The sequence below is a fragment of the Diabrotica undecimpunctata genome, chromosome 7 (genome assembly GCF_040954645.1).
Source record: "Diabrotica undecimpunctata isolate CICGRU chromosome 7, icDiaUnde3, whole genome shotgun sequence".
NCBI lineage: Eukaryota > Metazoa > Arthropoda > Insecta > Coleoptera > Chrysomelidae > Diabrotica > Diabrotica undecimpunctata.
Window position 1 is genome coordinate 112,776,962 of NC_092809.1, and position 18,850 is coordinate 112,795,811.

Sequence of the window (18,850 nt, forward strand, 5' to 3'; positions counted from 1 at the left end):
CATATGAAAGCAGTACTCTTCACCTTTAAAACGCATTATGATTTTTGTCGATAGGACACTCTGAATAAAAGATATGAAATTTTTACCGTCGAGTGGATACAAATTTTATTTAAAATTGATTTCGAGCACGTATGACATTCACAGTCGCCGGTCGCTTCAAGAGTTGTTTCTGAGAGAACGGTTCAATTTACACAAAAAGTGCAAATAAATACTTTTCAAAATTATCTCAGCTAAATTTTTTATTATAATTTAATCTAGAAACATATTTGTGCTTCGTCGACTACTCGAAAGCGTTCGATAATGTAAAATGGCATAAAATGTGGGGAATACTGAGAGAAATGGGTACCCCCGAACATCTAATATACCTACTGAAACAACTGTATATCATCAACACAGCAAACGTAAGAGTCAACAACATATACTCCGATAATTTTAAACTAAAAGCAGGTGTTCGTCAAGGATGTATTATCTCTCCCACGTTATTCAATATATACAGCGAACACATCATGTGCATTGTATTCGACGGATGGCAAGGAGGAAAGTGCGCTACCGGTTACTCTCTGTCTGAGAGGCAGCACACCGCGCCCAGGAGAGAGAAGAATGGATAGCAAACATTCGTCAAATACCATAACGTCATCACATCCTTACGAAGGATAAAGGATAGAGGAGGAGGAGGACATTTTTTATATATACAAATTGAACGAATTTAAAACGGAACATACAATTTAATATATGTCTGTTTGAACTGCATTTGAAATAGTGGACCAATATAAAACTTGGACAAAAATAAATCCATACCCGGTGATAGACATTGTATAAAATATCGTTCAACTATCTGTCTCCTTTAAAGGAAAGAGGAGCTTGCTTAATAGTCGGAGAGATAGAGCCGAAATTTTGAACTGATCAGTAATATGACATTTCTCTATTGGAATATATTCATTGTAACTGGGTTAAGACTTCGCCTTACAGGCGGACGCCCCTCGTGGTACAGGGGGTGGCTATACAGGGATGAAGTTGTAATTTTTTCGGAAAAATTAACGATCGATAATATGGCTGAAAATTTGCCCAGAGTAAGATCTTGGTATAACTAGACGAAATCCCAAAGGGCGGACGCGAGAGTGGATACATAAGGGGTGGCGGACAGGGATGAAATTGCAATTTTTTGGGGAAAAATTAACGATAAGTAATATGTCCGCCATTTTCATGGCTCATTATTTAGCCCCTAAAAACTCTAAATCCAAAAGAGCGGACAGCTGGGTTGGTACAGAGAGCCATAAAACGGGGTCAAATGTACCACTTGCCTGCGCATTTTAGGTCTCGGTAACAATTTTCAAACTGATTTTATTATGATATTTTTATACCGATTGATTTGAAAATTTGTATGCTCACTTCTGTTACTATTCTGAAAAGCGTCAAGTAGAGTTTTCCTCAAAATTTTCCAAAAAAATTTCCGTAAATGAAAATTTTCGAAATTTTTTGAGGTAAAATCTAATTTGTAGAATCCTTTCGATTTTCTGTCAGTTATACCATGAATTTTTCCAAAAATTTTCAAACGATTTTTCCGATAAGAAAAAAAAATTTAGAAAAACTTTAAAAATTTCGTCATTTTTCTCACTCTCACTGATGTCATCACATTCATCATCTTCGTCACTTTCACTTTCAATAATATCACATTCATTATCTGCTTCATTTTCAATCACTACTTCTCGAATTGATTCTGGCATCTGAGGTCCACTAAACCATTTGAATTTATATGTTTCATCTTCAAACTCCCAACCATGTTCTTCAACAATCAATTCTGTTGGTACTTTTTTATGAGCATTTGTCCAAATATTTGAAATATAATGGGCTCGCAGTAGATGTTGGTGTAATTCATCTTGACATGGTGGTAAGCTTGAAGCATCGAAATTTTTTAGTTTTTTTTTTAAAGGCTTGTTCATATCATGCAACTTATACTGCCGGTTAAATAGTGAAAATCTGACATCGTTTACTTTTCTTTTTGGAATTGTTCTCGTCAGTCCTGTTCCATATAAGTGACATATGAAAGTTTCTAAGGTTTCAAAAACTTCATTACAATCGAAGTCAGTTTCACCAAGTTGGATAAAAGCATCTTGATACTTATTACATTTAGCGCATGCGTCTAGAATTACTGATCTAATGGAACGCGCATCATTATTATTTTAATATTTTAAAATAATAATCATGCAAAATTAATGTCCAAACAGAATTTGTAAAATTATAATTAACTAATGAAAAAAAAAATTCAATCAATTTGACAGTTAAAAAAAATATTGAAAATATCTAAGTACAAAGTAAATTTCACAACTTAAAAAATTGATAATTCCACTATTAAATTGATTTTTATTAATAATTATTTGTAAAATGTTAAAGGAATTCTACAAATTGAATTTTACCTATTGATAAATAGAAATAATATATTTTGTATTTGATTATTAATGTAATAATAAATAAAATTTTTCTTATATCTGAACAACCATTATTTATGCAATATAAATTTAAAAACCTTTTTATTGTAATAAAAAATAAGTAAAATTACTATTTGTTATACCAACAATATTTAATAGTTAACATTATAAAATTACTTTAATTTAATAAAATATCAAATATCAAACATTTATTCAATTAAAAATTAATTCGTAAAATATTTATATTTAAGAAAAAAATGTGATTTGTAAAGTAAATCTAAATAAATAGTTTGAAAAAAAAAAACATTATCATAATATCATTTTAAAACTACAAAATATTCTATAAAAGATTCAGACGATGACGTAGAGTTTTATCAAATGTTTTATTAGAAAAGTTTTTCTAATTTTTTTTTCTTATCGGAAAAATCGTTTGAAAATTTTTGGAAAAAAATCATGGTATAACTTACAGAAAATCGAAAGGATTCTATAAATTAGATTTTACCTCAAAAAATTACGAAAATTTTCATTTACGGAAATTTTTTTGGAAAATTTTGAGGAAAACTCTACTTAATGCTTCTCAGAATAGTAACAGAAGTGAGCATACAAATTTTCAAATCAATCGGTATAAAAATATCATAATAAAATCAGTTTGAAAATTGTTACCGAGACCTAAAATGCGCAGGCAAGTGGTACATTTGACCCCGTTTTATGGCTCCCGTTTTATGGCTCTCTGTACCAACCCAGCTGTCCGCCCTTTTGGATTTAGAAATTTTAGGGGCTAAATAATGAGCCATGAAAATGGCGGACATATTACTTATCGTTAATTTTTCCCCAAAAAATTGCAATTTCACCCCTGTCCGCCACCCCTTATGTATCCACTCTCGCGTCCGCCCTTTGGGATTTCGTCTGGTTATACCAAGATCTTACTCTGGGCAAATTTTCAGCCATATTATCGATCGTTAATTTTTCTGAAAAAAATTACAACTTCATCCCTGTATAGCCACCCCCTGTACCACGAGGGGCGTCCGCCTGTAAGGCAAAGTCTTAACCCAGTTACAATGAATATATTTCAATAGAGAAATGTCATATTACTGATCAGTTCAAAATTTCGGCTCTATCTCTTGGACTATAAGGAAGCGATAAGTGGTTTGACAGCATAATAACTGCTTGTGTAGTCTAGTTTTCACAGTGATTCTAGGCAACCTATTTGGGTGGAGTTTTGACTTGTTCTTGAATGAATTCAGAATCCAGCAGCCCGCTGAAGTATTGGATTTTTATAATATAATTTTTTGACAACCTTTTGTTGGCCAACCACCTAGAGCGGAGTTGAGCCGAAATACATTGATTTCGTATGTTCCGTTTTAAATTCGTTCAATCTGTATAAGCGAGGTTCCTACAGCCTCTGCCGCTTCTCGCATTTCGACCGCCATCGTTTTCTGTCCATCCATTCGTCTTCTTTGATGGCTATATATCTCATTATGTACCGTACATTTTCTTCCCAGGCAACTGAAGGCCTTCCCCTTCTTCGTCTTTGTTGTGGTATGTAATTTAAAGCTTTCTTTGGCCATATATCTTCATTCATTCGCTTCACGTGACCATACCACACTAGTTGTCTCGTTTCAATTCTGTCTACACTGGAATATACAGTATTTGTCCTTCTAATATCTTCATTCCTGATATATTCTTTTTTGGATACACCACACGCTCTCCTTAGAAAATCCATTTCTACTACTTCTATTCTTTTTCTTCTAATTTCTAACTCTGGATCTTCTTCATCATCTCCTATATTAAGATACTCTGTCTTTGACACATTCATATTGAGGCCCCTATTTTTCATATTCTTTCTTTAGTTTTCTAAACATGTAGTCCATGTCTTCCTCATCATTCGCTACGACTACCTGATCATCTGCGAAAAATAAAGTTCTTAGACATTTACCATCGCCTATGTCTATTCCCATTCCGGATACTTGTTTCCTCCACTGCTCTAGCGATGATTGAATATATATTTTAAATAAGGTCGGAGATAGACAACATCCTTGTTTAAGTCCCTTTGTTATTGGAAATGATTCAGATATAAAGTTTCCTTCTTTATTATTACATTTTTTATTTGAAACATTTTTTTATACGCAACAGATTCTTGGTAAATCGATTTTTCTGTTTTTTCCCCTACGAGGGGTGGTTTTAGGGGGAAGCCCGGGGGTAGGAGTGGTCAACTTTTATGCAAATTTTTTGGGATCCCAAAATTGACATTCTCAGCAAAATTTAGGTTGTTCGTATGATTTTTAGAAGTTAAGTGACATTTTCGTCTCTGACTACTGGAGTACCTATAAGAAAATAAAAAGATACAATTGTAATAGATCTCATGTCTCCTATTTCATGGTTCATTCTTCTTCTCATTTCTCTGTTTTCCATTCTTATCGGGACCATAATTCTTCTGGAGATTTTTCTTTCAAATATTTTTAATTTTTCTTCTTCTTTAAATGTGAGGCACATTGTCTCATCTGCGTTAACTACTACTGTCATCAAGGACTTTCATTTCTGAGGAACCCTGCGTATTTTCTCATATTTAATTCCTCTCATAATCGCCGTTCTTACAATATGGGGTTTGACACTAGGTACTATACAGGGTATTTAACGAGTTATGACCATTTTTATTTCGACATCGCTATGAAATAAACAAATAAAGAGGGAGTAAATAAGTATTCATTTTACACAATAAGGTAAACTACATATATGTTGTAATTTTCGACAAATATTCGTATACAGGGTGAATTACAAAAGAAAATTATGATTTTCTCATATTTTTTAAATATACAACTCTATATTTTATTTTTTCAAAATATTATTTATGATACTCTTTACTCTAAACTCATTACTTTCCGAGATATTTTTAGTTTTTCTTCAAATTTTACAAATTAACTTTTTTGTTTTATTCTCGTTATTTATCTTATTATTCCCATTCCCATTTCCTTAATATAAATTCGTTACTTTATTTCATTACTTAATTCCATAGGCGTAGCCAGGTTCTTTTAGTGTGGGTTCCAATGCTGAAAATCGCGCCCCCCTCCCATATATATTTTTTAAATTTCCAACAATGATATTTTCGTATATGAAAAACATTTTACAATTTTTTGAAATAGTTTTTTAAATTCAAAATATATTTGTTAGAAGAGTAAATTTTTGAAACAAGTTACGTTTGTTTTTATAGAAGATCTTTCTAATCTTTCTTTTAGTTATTCTAAGCAAGGGTCATCGGGCACAGTATTATGGTTTCCTATCATGTTTGAAGGATGTTCCCTATCCTTTTTTTAACTTATATATGTCTATCTAATAGAGATATCTGATTATAAAACACTAAATCTTAAATAAATCCACACTAAAAACATTTAAAATTATAAATATTTGAGATGGCCCGTATAGTAAGTTAATTTAAGTAATCAAAGAATAAAATCTATTAAAAAATTAATGAAAAAAAAAAAAAAAAGAAACGATTAACACATTCGCTGCTGACTTTTTTCGAGAGGTATTACCCAGGAGCGACAGGAAATAACTTTTTTCTAAAATATTGTAATTGATATTAAAATACATAATAGTATTAAAAGTATATATTTATTTATAAAATGTGATTTAAATTTTTGAGTTATGTGCACCCGGCTAAGAATTTCTAGTGTATCGCTGACTGGCTCCGATCGGCACAAGGCAAATTGAACATTTTTCTAGAAAAATAATTATATAACGGTTTAGTTTATTTATTCTATAAAATACATAAAGATTCACATAATAATTTGATTTCGATTCACATATGAGCAATTTTAAAACTTTCCACACAAAATCCGGGTTGATCAGGACATTTTTCGCAGTGATTATGTTGTCTGCGTTCTAATTTTGTTTTCGAAGTATATTTTGCAACGCATTATCTTTGTTCGTCCCTTTTTAACCATAGGAATTTTTGAAATACTATGTCTGGAGGTAGGAATATTTCTTGTTTTTCACACTTTCAAGGGCCCGTCATACTTTCCGCCATTTTGAATCACGAAACTACCACAGCAAAGAACTGGTAAACATTTTTAACACTTTAAGTCCTCACTCACACCCTGACAAACATTAACTAACATCAGCGTCGTGCTAAGTAAAATATACCGTAAAAATCAAGGGGTTACTGTCCCCGATCGGAGTCGTGCGCACCTAGCAAAGGACCACTTTGACTCCGATCGGAGTCATGCGCAGCGAGAGTGTTAAAAAGCTGAAACAAAAACGAATAGAACCCTATCTATAGTATAATTACTATTGATTAGTTTGTTTTTAATGTAAGTAAATAATATTCACCTTAAACAAAAAAAAATATTAAAAGTCCTCCGATAAATGCATAGAGCTCTTTTAACTGTTAGGCGTTTATCAAAACTAATTAATCTATGGTCCTCAATATTTTCTTCAAGCAAAATTTTGTATGCCCGCTTTCAATTTTAAAATACCAACGGTAGCCCGTGTTGCGTTCTGCACATACGATGACCTCAATATAACAATTGGGGTCATCACAAAGTGAAGAGAAGATATTATGTTCAATCTAGAACTCGCTGGTTTCTTCCCTCCGCATTGGGTATGTAGATTAAAATAAAAAAATGAAAGCCAGAGGACTATATAAAAGTCTATTTTAAAAAGAAGTGAAATCAAACATAAATATACATAAGCAAACATACAATTATAACTAAACAAGAGTTTATACAAACTTAAATATTAGTTAATATGAAACGACACCAAAAAGATAATCATTTAAGGGATACAACACTAATGGATCAAACAAAGCGACAACTACGACGTATTTAACAACTAAAAGACAAACCTACCATAGCAGCAAACATACTATACATAAAAAGATAAAAGACAAATTAATAATATTACAAAAAAACAACCTAATTACGGATACATATGTCAACGTTGTAAAAAACAAATTAATAATGAGGTGCATACAATCATTAATACAATTATTAATACAAAACACACATGAAATATAATCGGTGTTAACAAAATACAAATATAGAATACAGTAAATAAAACAAAACAAATGCAAAATGTTCAATTACCATCGTTTAATCGCCATCGCGGCACAACTCAGATAAAGTTCTATACAAATATGAAATCTATATACCAAGTAAACGTACTTGATATATGCAGCAACAAGATAAATAGTGTATTGTACTTTACCCAAAGACTTTATACTTGTACTTTATCCAAAAAGACGTCTTCACCGACGTATAGGAACCACAAAAAGTTTAAGTACCCCAACTGCATTTTAACGACTGTCTTGGTCACAAGACCGAAACGAAGTGTCTGGTACACTTAATCCACACACATACACATCTGTGTGGTTTCAGAGATAAAACTCGACTATGACTTTGTAGATGGAATTCGTCCCTTATCTCACACACACGTCTGGTGTTATTTCGCAGATGGCTCGTCTTGTAAATTAGCCTTTAACACAGCGGCACTCTTGTACATGGAATCTTGAAATACGGGGAGAATCAAAACTACCACAAAGTCTGTTAATATTATATATAAATGTTTATATCTATCTATCTATCTATACAGCCCTTGCTGTCCAATTTTGGACATAGGCCTCCTCTTCCTTCTTCCACGTCTCTATTGTAGGCAGTTCGTATCCACTTCGGGCCTGCGTGTTTCTTTAAGTCATCTGACCATCGCATTTGTGGCCTTCCTCTTTTTCGTTTGTAACTATATGGTCTCCAGTATATAATCATCTGTCCAGTATATAATCATCATATTCCATCTGTCGTCTTTCTGTCTTATGGTATGTCCTAGCGGACATACCAAATGTTTATATATCGTTGCGAAACTGTAAAAGCCCGTATTACATATCTCGTTTATTTAATATTACTCAAAATGTTTACAGATTATTTGTTTTTGGCAATGAACGATCCCAATTTTTGCACCCCTCGAAAGATAGTGTGGGTGCCGTGGCACCCGCGGAACCCGCTGTAGCCACGCCTATACTTAATTCCAACTTTCAGTGCCGTACATCATTCCATCCGTCCATGTATTTCCTCGTTGTGTTGTAAAACCGATCGTAGATACCTAAACTTACTAACTTACCTAAACTAAAAAATAAAAGTCTTCTATTTATATTAAATACTCGCTATTAGTTGATAATGTTTTATTCATTTTATTGTTAAACATAATAATTCTTCATTTAGAGTTTACTTTTGGCCATTACTGCTTTTATTATGCATTTTTTCTTTACTTCTCGTTTGTTTTACTCGTAACATGTTTTTTCCATGTTATATGAAAAAATCTATACTCTCTACACGCACAAAATTCTACTATCTCATTTTGAAGTTTACTGCCATGGTCTAACCTTGTCGGGAAACATCAGATTTAAAATAGCTAATTTGCAGCCTTGGCAAACACATAACTATTGTTCCTGTTGTAAGGTCAACAACGTGTCTCAGAATTTTAAACTGTTAAAAAATATACTTGTATGTAGTTTAAATCAATATCGTTTTTGACGAAAAATGTGTTTATTTAAAAATTATGTGTTTTCCTAAATTGTTTGATAACTTGTGGAAATAACGTTAAATAATATTAAATATTCGGCGTTGTTAAACTTTAATATAACAGTCAAAGTTTTATTTTTCTTATTTGAATTACGTTTTGAAATTACTTTTGTCATTATATCGAAACTTTTGGAATATTAAAAAAAACTATTGCATTTTGTTTTTATCAACAGGACTGATTTTAAATAGCAAAATTTGGATTCTAAGACACTTAAAAGTTTAAAATTTTTAAATGATGAAAAGGTTGCCAATGCGAGTCACTATAAAGTACGACACACTCTCTCTAATAGGACCCTATAAAGGCTGTTACAATTTTAATATATTGTGTTTTAATGATTCTGCCGTCCAAAATTTTTTTATTTAATTAAATTAATTTATACAACTTATATATCTTGACACAACAGCTGGAGACAAAATATATAATACATATAGATAAAAAATAATAATAACATCTTGATATTCAGTTTGGTTTGAAGATTATCTTGAAATTCAGAAGTGCGAGTGACTGTATTCCTTAACGGGGAAGGTGATTATCAGAAGTACCTTAGTTTATAGAGCTTTCCTGTATCTGACATGTAAATAATATTTGGCCGGCCTTACAGCGGCCATTCCACTTCCGGTCCGGATCGCTGGATGACAGAGGTGAGTCTGGTTTAGCAGGTAGGCGTTCGGCGTAGACTCGACGACGAGAGGGCATTTTAAAGTACATTGGTACCTCACAGTATATTGCTTAAAAAGAATTCTTACTGCTTAAAAAGAATGCTTAAAAAGATTCTTTTTAAGCAATATACTGTGCCTCGATATACGAGCGCTCTAATATACGAGTGTTTTGAGATATTGCTTGTCAAATTTAACGTGATACTTGGCCGATTTTGAAATTAGGCTCCACCCACGATGCGCATTCGACCACAACACACTTTTTCCTTATTATTTCTTGGCCCTTCAAAGTGCAAGGTACTTGTATAGTCTGCGACAAAGTTTTTTTTATTTTACTTATGTTTAAAGTTACTGTGTGTTGAAGAAATATCGTATTACAATAGATTTGACTTTTTAAATAATTATTGTTAAGTATTTTAAATTATAAACATGAATTTTCATTCAAAATTAGAAGGCAGTCTTGTCTGGACAAACGAGGGAGGTAATAGCAAATGTAATTATTTTTATGCAGAGAGAAGCGATGCAAAATCCGCATGTTAAAAGATTTTAAAAAAGATCAAGTGCGTGCTTCCTTAGCAACGGGAGTAAGTATAGCCACTATAAAACGAATCTCTCGTGAAATGAAAAATACAGAAGAAGGTGCTTCTACATCATTTTCGATGCCCAACAAAAGAATGAGATCTGCTCCAAAATCCAACTTGGGCGATTTTGACAAAGGTTTACTTCGGCGTATAATAATAAATTATTATGTCACGGAAAAACGAGTTCCTACATTGCGACATATAACAAAAAAAATTAATGAAGACAATATTTATACAGGGTTGCATGAAACTTTGAGAAAAGTGATGAGAGATATTGGATTTCGATGAAAGAAAGCGTAGAATAACAGGAAAATCCTAATGGAAAAACCCGATACACAGGTGCCCCGGAGGAAGTTTCTCAGAAACATTAAACAATATAGGGAAGAAAATCGGCCCATAATTTACATGGATGAAACTTATATTCATTCCTGTCATACCCATGACAGATACTGGGGAGACAATACCACCGAAGGTTTGCACAAGCCAGTGTCCAAAGGGCAAAGGCTAATTATTGTTCACGCCGGCGGCAAAATAAGGTTCATAAAAAACGCATGTTTGACATTTAAATTTGGTACGAAGTCTGGAGATTATCATAGCGAAATGAACTATAATAATTATAAAAAATGGATTCATGAAAAACTTATTCCTAATATACCAGCCCGTAGTGTATTGGTTATAGACAATGCATCATACCAGAATGTCCAAGTGCAAAAATGTCCCACTATGGGGTGTAGAAAAGACGAAATGAAGGAATGGTTAACACACATATCTCTGTAGGAGCTGGGTTGTACGCTTGTGTGTGTGTGTGTGTGTGTGTGTGTGTGTGTGTGTGTGTGTGTGTGTGTGTGTGTGTGTGTGTGTGTGTGTGTGTGTGTGTGTGTGTGTGTGTGTGTGTGTTTTTATTTAAAATAAAAATTATTCTTAGGCTATTTTCTTGTGGCATAATAATGTAATTTACTATTTTTATTGGGAATAAGCCACAATTTTAGTTTAAAATAAGTTTATTTTGAAGTTTCGAGTTCCACTTTGGAAATCGTTAACTCAAAATACGAAATACCAATAAATTAAACAAATTTTGTTTTTGTTACTTGGTAAAAAAATTCTTCTAATAATTTTATTTTATCTGACTTATTCATATTGGCAACTCACTCACTATTTGAGATATATTTTATACGATATATTTCTACAAAATCTCCTTAGTTAATAATTAAGTTAATAAAGTTATACAGTTTAGTACCTAAATACCGGATGTTGACAGCCATCCCAACGGGGCTGGTATTATTCTATTGTAAAGAAATAAACAACAGATTAAAATATTTATGACTTACTAAAATTTAGAACTACTGTTCTTTTATTCTTATACAGTTTACTGTAACGCAAATGTAAAGCTTTCATCTCTGCCAATATTCCTCTTATAAAATTACAGAACGAGACATTTATAGAAGTTTTCGAAAAAACTTCCGCTTCAACATGACTGAATGGTCAATATTAATGAGTCAAATAAAATATAATTATTAGAAGAATTTTTTTACCAAGCAACAAAAACAAAATATTTTGTATTTTGAGAAAAATTTCCGAAGGAAAAATTGAAAAGTCAAAATAACATACAATATAGATATATCATAGAAGTTCCATTAATAAATAAGGTCACTCTCTGTAAACTTGTAGTACGGAGTGTACCAACGAGGCGAAGAGACCGAGCGCATTATGTATCTCTTTTCCTCCGAATGCGTTCTCACTTAATTTTCTACGCAAGTGGACAAATTTGTCAAGTATCACCTTAAATTTGACAAGCTGTACGAGCCGCGGAGCGAGCGATATTTTGCTTTTAGATGAGAGCATGATATGAGGAATCGGTTTTTATTCAAATTCATACCTCTTATTTGACTATTTCTAATTTACTTTGTAAATAAAAGGTAGTTTTACTGGTAATAGATCTTTACGGCCTCGCCATAAAAATCATTTTACGGGTCTCTACATGACTATTACTTGGACCGACAAATTAAATGGTCATTGGAAGTTAAATCCGATAAAAATTCGGATTAGAATACTAAACATATTGCACTCTCGATGTCGGTGTAATTTACAATGTGTAAATTTTTACTATAGACCTTAGTCTGTCTGCTTTGCTTGTTTCCCTCGTTTTCGAAGTATTGTTGATAAGTTGGGTTCGCGTTTTGTGCTTTTTGTACATTACAATATTACATTTATTTTTACAACCATGGGTTCGAAGAAGAAGATGATGTCTATTGAACTAAAACGTGAAATCATTGAAAAACATGAGTAAGGTGTAAGAGTAACTGACTTGGCGAGGATGTACGGGCGTACCACATTAATGATATGTACTGTACTTAAACGGAAGGAGGTAATGCCAGCTAAGGGCGTTACAATAATTTCTAAGCTCCGGACTTCTCTCCATGAAAAGATGGAGAAACTACTAATGGTGTGGATGACAAAGAAGCAGCTTCAAGGAGGAACCTTAACACAAAGCATCATATGTGAGAAGGCACGAGCGATTTACGAAGATTTGCTGAAGCAGATCCCACACACTTTCTCAAATGATGAATCGGAAGACTCGTTTAAAGCCAGTCGGTTTGACTACTTTAGAAAAAGTACCGGCATTTACTCCATCGTCAGGCATGGCGAGGCAGCGTTCGGATGTGAAAGCAGCTGAGGTTTACATCAAAACGTTTTCCGAGCTGATAGAAGTCAAAGGATACATTCCCCAGCAAGTCTTCAACTGTGACGAGACAGGTATTTTCTGGAAAAAGATGCCAGTTATGTGGAGAGCAAATCCAAAGGCGTTTGCCACCAGGAAATTCTTTATGGAGTGGATAAACCTGGTGTCTGCCCCTTCTGTAAAAAATATCTACAGCAAAACAACCTACCCATGCAAATCCTTTTTGTCCTCGACAATGCCCCTTCTCACCCATCAAATCTCGAAGATGATTTACTCCAAGAGTTCAAGTTTATAAGGATTCTATACCTACCAGCCAACACCACTCCTATCTTGTAACCCATGGATCAGCAAGTGATTTCTAATTTTAAGAAGTTGTATACCAAGCACCTTTTTCGGCGCTGCTTTGATGTGACGGAGAACACAAACCTTACCCTTCGAGACTTTTGGAAGGACCACTTTAACATAGTAATATGCCTAAGAATTATTGAGCAGGCCCGGCTAGGTGTTACAATAAGGACCTTAACCTCTGCATGGAAGAAGCTATGGCCTGAGGTTGTAGATGAAAGGGCCTGCGAATTACTGGAACCCAAAGTGTCAGTGGTAGATGAGATTGTTTCTCTTGAAAAATCCATGGGTCTGGAGGTGGATGAAAGAGATGTTAACGAACTTGTCGAGTAACAGTCTCAGGAGCTGACAACCGAGGAGTTAGACGAACTACATTCGCAGCAGCATACGGTGGTTCAATGAAAAATTAATTTTGCAGAGGAGCCAGAATTGGAAGACGTTGTCTCTACAAGAGATATAAAGAAGATCCTGGGAATGTGAGAGAAAGTTGCAGAGTTCGTCGATAAAAATCAACCCGAAAAAGTTACAACTGGTCGTGCATCGGTATTGTTCAACGAAATTTGCCCAACACATTTGCGCAATATTCTGAAAGGGAGGAAGAAACAAACCTCCTTGGACAGTTTTTTTAAACGATCTTTTTAAACGAGCAAATGAAAATGAGCAAAGTGTGACGAAAAAAGAGAAGACCACTGTCGAAAATTAAGCGCTTCAGTAAGCACTTCACTTTTTCTTATGTTTTTACGAATTAATACGAACGAATTACACTCGTATGTCGAGGTACCACTGTAGAAGAACGAATCCTGCACTAAGGTCAGTCAGGCGGCGTCCTGGACTGGGATGTCATTTGAAGATTCCAGACCCCCTTTTATAAAGTCGAAAAGAACGTATTTGTTTCGTCGCAGATTAAAATTTCAATTAAATTCTCTCCTGTCTCTTTCTCACTCTCTCTCACTCTCTCTCTGTCATTTTATTTCATTGAAATTTCCTCCATAACTCCAATCTTCCCTTTTTCTCGCTCTTTGTTTGACTTCCCTTCAAATCAATCCAATTATTATGTATTATATTCTCTTGTGATTTTTCCGTCACGTCGGTACTCAAGTATCTGCCTGGCTATGTTCCTGATCATCCTTAATGTATAGCCAATCGATTTTCATTTCTTTCTTTTAATAACTGTTACCTTCCATTGAATATGGACATAAAAGCGTAAGAACGATACGACCTGTGCGTACAACGTAACAGGGGCACTTAGAAAGAAGGCAGAAAGGAACTAATAGACCCAAAACACATAGAAAATGATACATATAATAGTTATCTAAAAAAGCTCTAATCTAAGAGGAAAAACAAATGATACTAGAACCGGAAACACCAGGAATTACCACAAATGAAGTTAATATAAATACACAGGAAGTTCGATAAACGCTTGAAGAGCTGAAAAACAGAAAAGCTGTAGAGTGAAGCATTGTGGAGCAGCAATGACAGAACAATTAACAACATTAATTATCAAATTATAAAACACAATAAAATACCGGAAGAATGGAGAACTAGCGAAATAATTCTACTAGTCAAAAAAGGAGTAAAAAAAACAGCCAGAAAACTACTGTGGTATAAACTTGTTAATACTACGCTAAAACTTACAACTACAATTTTACAAGAACTGATATATTATCAGAGAGTAAGTTATTCGTCATAAAGCAAATTACTGAGAAATCACTAGATTATAATAGTGTAGCATTTCTGTATGATGAAGATAGTCTGCAAAGACTAGTCCACACATTTAACATAAGAGCAAAAGAATTTAATATGCCAATCTGATCTCAGAAAACTAAAACAATAGTAATCAGCAAAAAACCAATCAGATAAAATCAGTAAAATAGAAATCGATGACATCAGTATTGAACAAGTAATGGAAATAAAATACCCTGAAATTACACTGTCCAGCTACGGAGACCTTGACAAAGAAGTGAGAGATCAAGTACAAAAAGCAAATAGACTGGCTGGATGCCTTAATAACACTATATGGCGAAACGGACATATTAACACTGAAATGAAGTCAAGAATTTATAAAGCCAGTTTAAGACCAATAATGACATGTACATCAGAAACAAGACCAGACACAGCCATAACGCAAAGGTTACTGGAAACTGTAGAGATGAGAGTACTGAGAATTACAGGAAATAAGCTGAGAGATCAAAAGAGGAGTGAAGACATTAGAAGAAAATGTAAACAGAAAAAAATAATTTAATAACCACATAAGCAGAATGGGGGAGACTCGTGTTGTCAAAATAGTAAGAGATCGGTATAAGAAGTATTGAACGACCGCGCAAAAGATGGAGTGATAACCTTCCATATAGCTATCAATCCACAAATGAACAAGCAAACTTACTTACAAAGTGAAGAAGAAAAAAAAAAGAAGATATTATTTTCAGCGACAAAAGTTTGAAATTTTCGGTATTATAAATTAATTAGGTACTACCATTATTCACTTTAAGGTTGCAGTATCTTGAAATTATTATAAACAACTATTTATTTATGACAAAAACACTAGTGGGCAGTTTTTATGTCACCACGTATTTAAGTTATGACTGATATTACAAAAAACATCTAATATTTTTATGTTCAATTTTAATTTATTTTCAATAAGAATATTATTTCAAAAAATTTTTTGTCGAAAAGTGCGCGCAAAATAAATTTTTTAAATAAAATCTGTATAAACTCGACGGTAAACATTCGATATCTTCCTATCCTACTTCTAGTAAATTGCAGAGTGTTCTATCGACAAAAATCAAAATGCCTTTTAAAGGTAAAGAGTGCAGAATATGCAATTTTTGCATTTAGCCGCAAATGAAGTCAGTTTCTATAAATCAGTTAATAAATAAACGTTGCGCGATTTTTGCCATTTTTTACGATTGTCATCGTCAATAAAATGTGTCGCTTCCATTGACCGGTCACTATGGAATTTCCATTTTTAGAGCCTAATCTTCAAGACCTACATGAAAAATATGAAATTTCGGTTTTGAGTTTCGGTAACAAATATGAGGCATTTAAAATATGCCTAAAACACGCTGAATTTAAACTTTCTCATTACAAACGATCTAAAACCTCCTCCACTTTGCGACGCTTTTAGAAATCTCTCAAATTGCAATAACACCAACTCATACAAATATGATAATTCAAACTTTGAAGAATTTTATGCTTTTTTGCAAACTATTACGGTAATTAAACCAAGGTATCATGTAAATACTGCAATCAGCTACAATATTTTAAGGAATTTATTAGAAAACTGGCCAGAATCAACAGTTATTTATACAGACGCATCAAAGTCTTCTCTTGGCACTGGATGCGCTTTTTATATTCCTTCAAAAAGTATAGAAAACATGTTTACTCTGGATCATAATTTTTCAATTTTTACTGCTGAAGCTATAGCAATTTATGAAGCATTAAAGTATTTTAAGAATTCCAATGACAACTCCGCAATAATTTCATCTGATTCTTTGTCGGTTCTTATAGCCATTGAGACTATATATTACTATATCTTTTCCTAACAAAAGCACAAATATTTACATACTTCTAATCAAAAAAATTATTTTTGAATTACATCAGGAACAAAGAACAGTTAGATTTTTGTGGATTAAAGCTCACATAGGGCTTGAGCATAATGAGTATGTAGATATATTAGCTAAGAAAGCCATTGATTCTGGTGCGAAAACAGATTATAAGCTCTGCATCCCAGATTTATTTGTAACAATCAAGAATATTGTAAACAATCAGTGGAAACAAGAATATCATGAATACAGTCAACACTCTAAATCACAATATGCACTCATACAACCCTCAATCCCGAGTGAATTTTGGTTTAAAAATTACTCTGTTCCACGTAGATACATTACATCTATTATCAGAATGAAATCAGGACACGCATGTTATCCGGCTCATCTGGCAAAACTTAAAATTGTAAATTCCAATTTATGCGAAGTTTGTCAAAAAGAAGCAGATTTAAACCACATTTTCTTTGAATGTACAAAATATATACAACAAACTGACGACTTAATAAAAAATGTAATCAAACATAAAATCCTTCCACCCTATAACATTTGTTACCTTTTGTCATTAAATAACAAAAATGTATATAACTACTTAAGAGAATTTATTTCGAAAAGTAACCTCAATTCGTAAGTTCAGTCAAAAAAATAGTAACCTTTGTTTTATCCCATTTGTTTTAAACCTACTATCCGTGACCCTGTCTAGTTTGTGTTTTAATTTAATGTCTTGATGGGTCCCTAGACGAGAAGCGAGTAACCATGTTTGTACCATGGATAACCAAATAACCAATAATAAATATATTGTGATAATTATTTTCTTTTCTTTCCTTTGGGAAGAACTTAAAAAAGTTGTGACTGGCTGAATGGCAAATAATGCCTATGCCAAAAAAACGTTTAAAACTGCTTCTTGTCGATTTAGTTAGTCGCCAGCTAGGTTACCATGTCCTTTTCAATTCTGATGGGTCCACCCAAGTTTTTTTATGTATTTTGGCTGTTGATTACAAATTTAGAGGGTGGATTTTGATCCGATTGGTCAAACAGTTGTTATAAACAATTAATTGTTGTAAAAGTAAAATTTGTTCCTTGAAAAAAAAAAAAAAAACAAAGAAAATGGCGTTTACTAAACTAATTCAATAATTATAACTCGAGATATTATAAAATTAGTGCAAAATGGTTGCAAAATAAGTGTTTTTCGAAGCTTTTTCGATCGTAACTCTACGCTTGCAAATGAGCTTTATAAAGCCTCGTTTTAAAGCTTAATTTGTAGTCTTTCAAACAAAATTTGATAAATTACTCTGTCTTTATTTGTATTAAAGGTATACCCGCTTGAAGTTGTAAGTTTCTTAAAAAATTAAATTAATATACACTCATGGACAAAAATATCGAATATTTTGGAATTTTCCAATTTTTTTTTTGTAGTCACTATTATTTCAAAATAATTTTAGATTACTGATAATACTCATAAAGTAGGCAGATGTACTCAACTGGTTTGAAATTTTTTGATGTTTATTTTGACGTTTATTCAGTGGTTAGTGTCATACGTACATTTTATCATAAAAAACCTTCTTCACGTAAAGGAAAAATCATACTAATTCGGTTATTTTTAGTTTAATTTATTAAGTTTAATTAAATATTGTTTTGATTTAACTAAGTTTAAATTCATATACTATAATTCATATATAATAAAAACAAGTATCCCACCAATTCGACACTGCGATGAAGTCCAAGTAGAACATATTGTAATTTTGTACGAGGAAGGATATGTACAAAAAGGTATCGCACAACGTCTCAGCAGAACTGAATCTATAGTTTCAAATACTCTAAAAAGGTACCACATACCTGTGACAAAAATCTGAATACTGCGCTGAGACTGAGGTTTGTTGAATGTTACGTCTGGTCGCAACTATTGTACGGGGTAGAAACATGGACACTAAAAGCGCAAATAGTTAAAAAAATTGAAGCCTTTGAACTTTGGATATACCGGAGAATGTTGAGAATCCCATGGACTGACAGGGTCACCAATGAGGAAGTGCTGAGAAGGATGGGTCGAGAC

At 33.0% G+C, this 18,850-nt stretch overlaps 1 protein-coding gene across 4 annotated transcripts in view; it reads left to right on the forward strand.

Moving 5' to 3' along the window:
• The window catches only part of REPTOR (repressed by TOR), a 72,745-nt gene that overhangs the window by 16,687 nt on the left and 37,208 nt on the right, over positions 1-18,850 (forward strand). The gene's annotated exons all lie outside the window — the stretch shown is intronic.